Genomic DNA, 6,000 nt, shown 5'->3' on the forward strand with positions numbered 1-6,000 from the left:
GCTACAATTCCCAGAATTCCCTGGGAAGAGGGATTATTAAACCACTCTGGGAATTGTAGTTCTGTGAGGGAAAGAGGGGGCTCCTAACAATTTATAGTAGAGTTGGAAGGGACCTATAAGGCTAAGTCCAATCTTCTGTTCAATGCAGGAATCCAACTCTTAGCACACTTAACAAACTACAGTTCTCAGAAATCTTTGGGGGAAGCCACGCCTGCTTAAATGTATAGTCCAGATAAGACCTACGCGTACACACGCCTCTTTGGATCTTATCCTGTATGATGAATTGGCTCTGCTCTAATAATATATAGCTATGGTGGGGAACTGGTGGCCCTACAGGTGATGTTGGACTCCAGCTCCTATCAGCCCCAGCTAACACTTAAGCCAATGGTTGGGAAGAATAGGAGCCATAATCCTTCAACATCTGGATCGCCACAGGTTCCCCACCCCTGATTTAGACTAATTCAAGACCTGAACAACTGTGAGGGACTGGCTTCAACCCTTTATCTCCCCAACTATCAAAATACCACAAAACTTGAATTTAATTTATTTCCTTTTAATATGTTTTGTAACATTATGTTGACTATGGCTAAACCAGCATCGCAAGATGTATTTTTTATCTCGTAGCCTTCTTTGGTCATTGATTCATGATAGTTCTGTGGAGTCTGGCTGGAAGCGAGAGATGTGTGCCCAACCCATCTTTTGCAAACCTGGTGCCCTGCTAGGGTTGCCAGGCTCAGGGCCTGAGAATGATTCTGTATCTTTAAGAGAAGAGACAATTCAGCCAAGTGCAGGTGTTCTTGCAACATTGTAATGGGAAAAACCACAAGGTGGAATTCTCCCTTCCCCCTGCACAACTTTTAAAGATACAGATACCTTGTGGTTTTTCCCATTATAGTGTTGCAAGAGAAACTGCACTTGGCTGAATTGTCTGTTCTCTTAAAGATACAGAATCATTCTCAGGCCCTGAGCCTGGCAATCCTAGTGCACAGCCGTGCAGGAGGAAGAAAGACATCCACTCAACCAAAGGCCTCGCTTGCAGAACCATATAGTTGTAGGTCTCACTCATAGAACTATATTTTATGACCGATGGCAAACTTCTTCAGCCTGTGGAAAACAGAACCTCCTTGCTCAAGCTTCTTAGGGGCCACAGCATTGCCATGCCTGTGAGGTAAAAACCGGGATAGGGTACACAAATTGATAGCAGGCACCCCTGCTTTTGGTATGATTAGACATACCAAAGGTACATGAACCATCATAAGCAGAATCAAAAGTATGGCCCATAAGGTTTATGGAAACTACTCAATGTAGTGTCTACAAGCATGTTCACATTATATTTATGACTACAATAATCAAAATAATATATCCAGATAAACCCTGTGGTTTTCTAACAGCTTCCTAATTTAATGGTAAAGATTGTCCATACAGAAAGATATAGTCTTCCACAGATTGTATGTGGTTACCACCATTATCTGGAGAAAAACTGCTGTATGGGTGAACAATAAGGGTAATCACACATTAAGAGTGACTAAACCTTAAGAAAAGTTTATGCAGAATCAGACACTTGGTATTTCTTTTATCTTATTAAATGACAGGTGTGTGGCTATCCATGTTACCATGTAGAAGGAGGAAGCTTTGTACTCTCCTTGTTAAAGCAATAAGCTGGGAATTTTGGTCAGCTGATAGAATCTCACAAAATGTGCTAGGTGTCTGCAGACTAGAGAAAGAACAAGCTCATTTTAAAACTGGGCCAAAATTTTCTCATGATATGCATAAACAGAACACAAAACCACTAAATAGGTAGTTCTCAAAAATGTGTTTTAATACCAGTATGTAATCCCTGATATCATAGGGTAGTTCTCAACCTGTGAACCTCCTTGGGAACAGTTTCTCTTGCAAAATGGTGGATTTATGGATAAACAGCACATGGGAGACTTCCCCAGACAAAGGCAATGTCAAAATGTGTTGGGAATTATGATTGTTCAAGAACAGCAAAGCTCCCACTGTCTACAGTCTGATTTTGATTTCAAGGATGCGTGACTCATTGATTGGAATTTTACTAGCATCTTCTTTTAAGTCTGCCATCATCAGAGAGGAATTGACTATTAAATTAAACAAGACTGTGCAATGCATTTACAGAAAGTGAAGAACAACCCAGAAATATAACACACATAAAAGAACAGAACCAAAATAAAACATATAGTTTCATTAGCTTATTCTCAAACTGTAGGGGAAAAAAGTCATACAGAATAGGAATACATGGATAATCTAAACCTGGACAGATTAACAAGAGAGGTTCAAAGGACTCAGAGCCTCTGCAGCTTCCAGGAAGTCTCAGCTACTGGCACCACTTCCGACCAGGATCCTCATTAAATAATAATGATGATGATCCAGTTATGTATGTGCCTCCAGTTTGACCATGACAGTTCCATTCTTAAGCAGAATCTGGGAGTGCAGAATTTTATTTTATATCTACATTAGCCTACTTTAAATGGCAAGAAATTTATATCTGAATAAGATAGGTAGGTATGACCAAGATAAATGTCTTTTTGGATCCCCCTTCAGTTCTAGTTAATTCATAACAATTATATATACTGAAAGAGAACTCATTCTCTAGTGCCCGTCCTTATATAGCCAAAATGGCACTATCCACGCACAAGAGGGAGGGATCAGGGGCTTGGTGAAACGTCAAGGTTTCCAGAAGAACAAATATTTTATATTTATATAGAGAGAGAATTATATGAAATTGCAGGCAGCATAGTGTTTAAAGCCTGCCAATTTACAAAGAAATAGGTCTAGTCTTTTTTATTTGGGGGGGGCAGAAAAATATGAAATTTGCAAGCTTCTACTCTATGTCAGCAGGACAGTAGTTTTCCTGCAAAGGGCAGCTTTTACAGCCTTGGGGTGGTTAAAAATTTTTTGCTATTGTTTTGTGGGCAATTTATACGGAAATAGAAATTACAAGAGAGGTGTCCATAGGTAAGAAACCTGCCAAAATGCAAATCGATCCATGGGTTTTGTGCTTTTAAACTTGGGTGCTTTTTAAAGTTGATTGGGAGAGAAAGAACTAAGGGTACAATCCAAGTCACCTTCTTGCCAGGCTGGGATGAGTCGGATGCTGTGGAGCGCCAGCTGTGTCAAAAGGCTCCCAGCTGTGCCAGATTTGCACTTCTGTGTTTTTTTTAAATAGCCTGTTACAGCTGGTAGAACAGACTGAGCATGTTCAGTCATCTAGCAACCAGAGGGAGTGGAAATGTATAATTAGAGGGGGGACCACAGGGAAGCAGAGAGACTAATCCTTCCTGAGAAATGCCTACTTGTGTGAATGGGAAAAACTGGTTGGCAGCTACCATTGAGCAGGAACTGTGGACAATGCAAATCAACAGTGAAGGTAAAAGCATTGTATTTGCTACAAAGAAATGCTCCTGTATAGATGAGCTCTGGGTATTAAGGATTGGAATGAGCTAAATGGTGCAGTTATAGGAACACACAAACAAAAAACAAACAAAAGTCTCCAGTTAACTCCATCTTTTAACTCTTTCAATGCTACTTCTCCTAAGAGACAGAATTAGCAAAGAGCAAGAGGCAAGGATGTTTTTTAAAACTTTAACATATCTGCCCCAAAGCACTGGGATTGGAAAGCCTTTGTAAAATCTTTCCCTCTGAAGACAAGCTAGACCTTCCAGCCAGAAATAAGATTTTTCCTCATTCTTCTCCCTACACTGGCATTTTCCTTAAATGGTAAGATTAGAGATATGGTTTTCCTTTTAGCAGACACTTGTCTGTAGCATTTTTTATGCCTGAATCATCAGAGAGCCCTGTCTGGTTGCAGCATCTCTAATAGATCCCACTTTTCCTTAAATCAGCCCATAATCCAGTTAAAGATTAATCTGAATCTGCTACACATGCCCAGTACACAGCCATAATAACTGATAGCCATTGATCTACTTCTTCTCTATGAAACCTGTGGTTCGTATCTTCTGCATTGTTCAAGTTTCAGGATTTAATACAAACACAGTATGTTTTGCCTGATGGGCAGGACAATCCTAATCCTAGCCAGGGAGCAGCAGAGCAGAGTGCAGCAGTGGAGTGACCACTGCATCCAAACCTCTGCTGGTTCATGCCAGCCAGGCAGAAAATGGGGGGCTTCAAAAAAATGTGTGCCAGCTCCAGGCAGGTTCATCTCACCCGCCCACATATTATGTCCCTAGTAGATCCAAAGCTGCCAACACCCTGTGTCTCAAGATGCCCTGTTTCAGGAGTTTCTCCAGGCTATTGCAGGCAGTAGCTTCTTGCCTACTGGATCCTCCGCAATGGTGGAGGATGGTAGTAGGTCACCTCCCCCTATGCTAACCCTCTTCATCTGCAAAGATCAGTGGGTTAGGATTACACTGTTAATGAGGAAAAACGGGGGAAACAAAAGCTTACTGATCTGAAATTGTGGAGCAAGAACAAATTAATTCAGCAACTAGAAATGCAGCTGAGGGCGATAAATAGTACATGAGAATATCATAGACATACCGGTATGTAAAATTAACAGTTCGGCAATACCTTGATTAGGACCAACCAAACTGTCACAAAACAATGAACACGTTTTTGAGTTCACAGAGCTCTTAATCAGGCTGAGTGGTGAACAGTCTACTACTGTAAATTACATTTTAGTTGGTCTTAATAAAAGGTATTGTCGTGGGGTTTTTTTTTGACAGACCAACACAACTTCATCTACTTTTTATAGACATATTCAACTATTCAATTTTGTGGTATAAGTACCTTTCCCATTTCAGGACCATATTCTAAGTGTATTCCTTTGGAGTTAATGTATGGAAGTATAAAATCTCAAATCAAGAAAACTACTGTTTAAATTTTAGAATCCAAAGTATTTGGGTCCTCATTTTGTCCAAAGAAAAGGAAATTATACAGTATTAAAAATCATCATGAATGTACAAGCTCTCCATTTGATGTAGAAGCAAGCAGTGAGTATGAGGAACTGTTGAATTTGGACTAAGGTAATAAACACACTAGTCACCAAATCAAAGCATTTCCATTAGCCTCACCTGGAGGGGGAATGGACTAATCTGCCAATCTGTTGTGAAATCTGTTTGAAGCTGAATTTTTAAAAATGCACCTGAGCTGATCCCACCAGGTGGGAGGAGTTTGACTAGTGTGTGTCCCTGTTTTCAGAAAAGAGGTGGAGATGCACTGGAACTGGCAGAACAGTAAGCGTGTCTCTACTTTGGATGCTGAGCAGCTCACATGAATTCTTCCAGGCTCTATTCAAGACGAGAAGCCCTGTAGCTGAACTTCTGAACAGCATGTATGTTACAGCCTTGAGCAATCAAGTAATGTAAACTTAAACTCATTTGCCCATGTCATCAAAGTGAAAATTGAAATAAAAGCTAATGTTAATTCTATAGAACATGTAGAATTCAATGGGATAGATGGCTTTGCGCAATTTGCAAACACATGCTCAGAAATCATGTGATAAAAAATAAAGGTACTGACCTAGAATCAGGAGTGAGCAGTAAAGTGGCCAAGTTTGCTGATGATACTAAATTGTTCAGGGTTGTTAAAACAAAAAGGGATTGCGAAGAGCTCCAAAAAGACCTCTCCAAACTGAGTGAATGTGTGGAAAAATGGGAAATGCAATTCAATAGAAACAAGTGTAAAATTATGCATATTGGAGCAAAAAATCTTAATTTCACATATACGCTCATGGGGTCTGAACTGGCGGTGACCGACCAGGAGAGAGACCTCGGGGTTGTAGTGGATAGCATGATGAAAATGTTGACCCAGTGTGCGGCAGCTGTGAAAAAGGCAAATTCCATGCTAAGGATAATTAGGAAAGGAACTGAAAATAAAACAGCCGATATCATAATGCCGTTGTATAAATCTATGGTGCGGCCGCATTTGGAATACTGTGTACAGTTCTGGTCGCCTCATCTCAAAAAGGATATTATAGAGTTGGAAAAGGTTCAGAAGAGGGCAACCAGAATGATCAAGGGG

Source organism: Rhineura floridana, chromosome 10 (assembly GCF_030035675.1).
Source record: "Rhineura floridana isolate rRhiFlo1 chromosome 10, rRhiFlo1.hap2, whole genome shotgun sequence".
Lineage (NCBI taxonomy): Eukaryota > Metazoa > Chordata > Lepidosauria > Squamata > Rhineuridae > Rhineura > Rhineura floridana.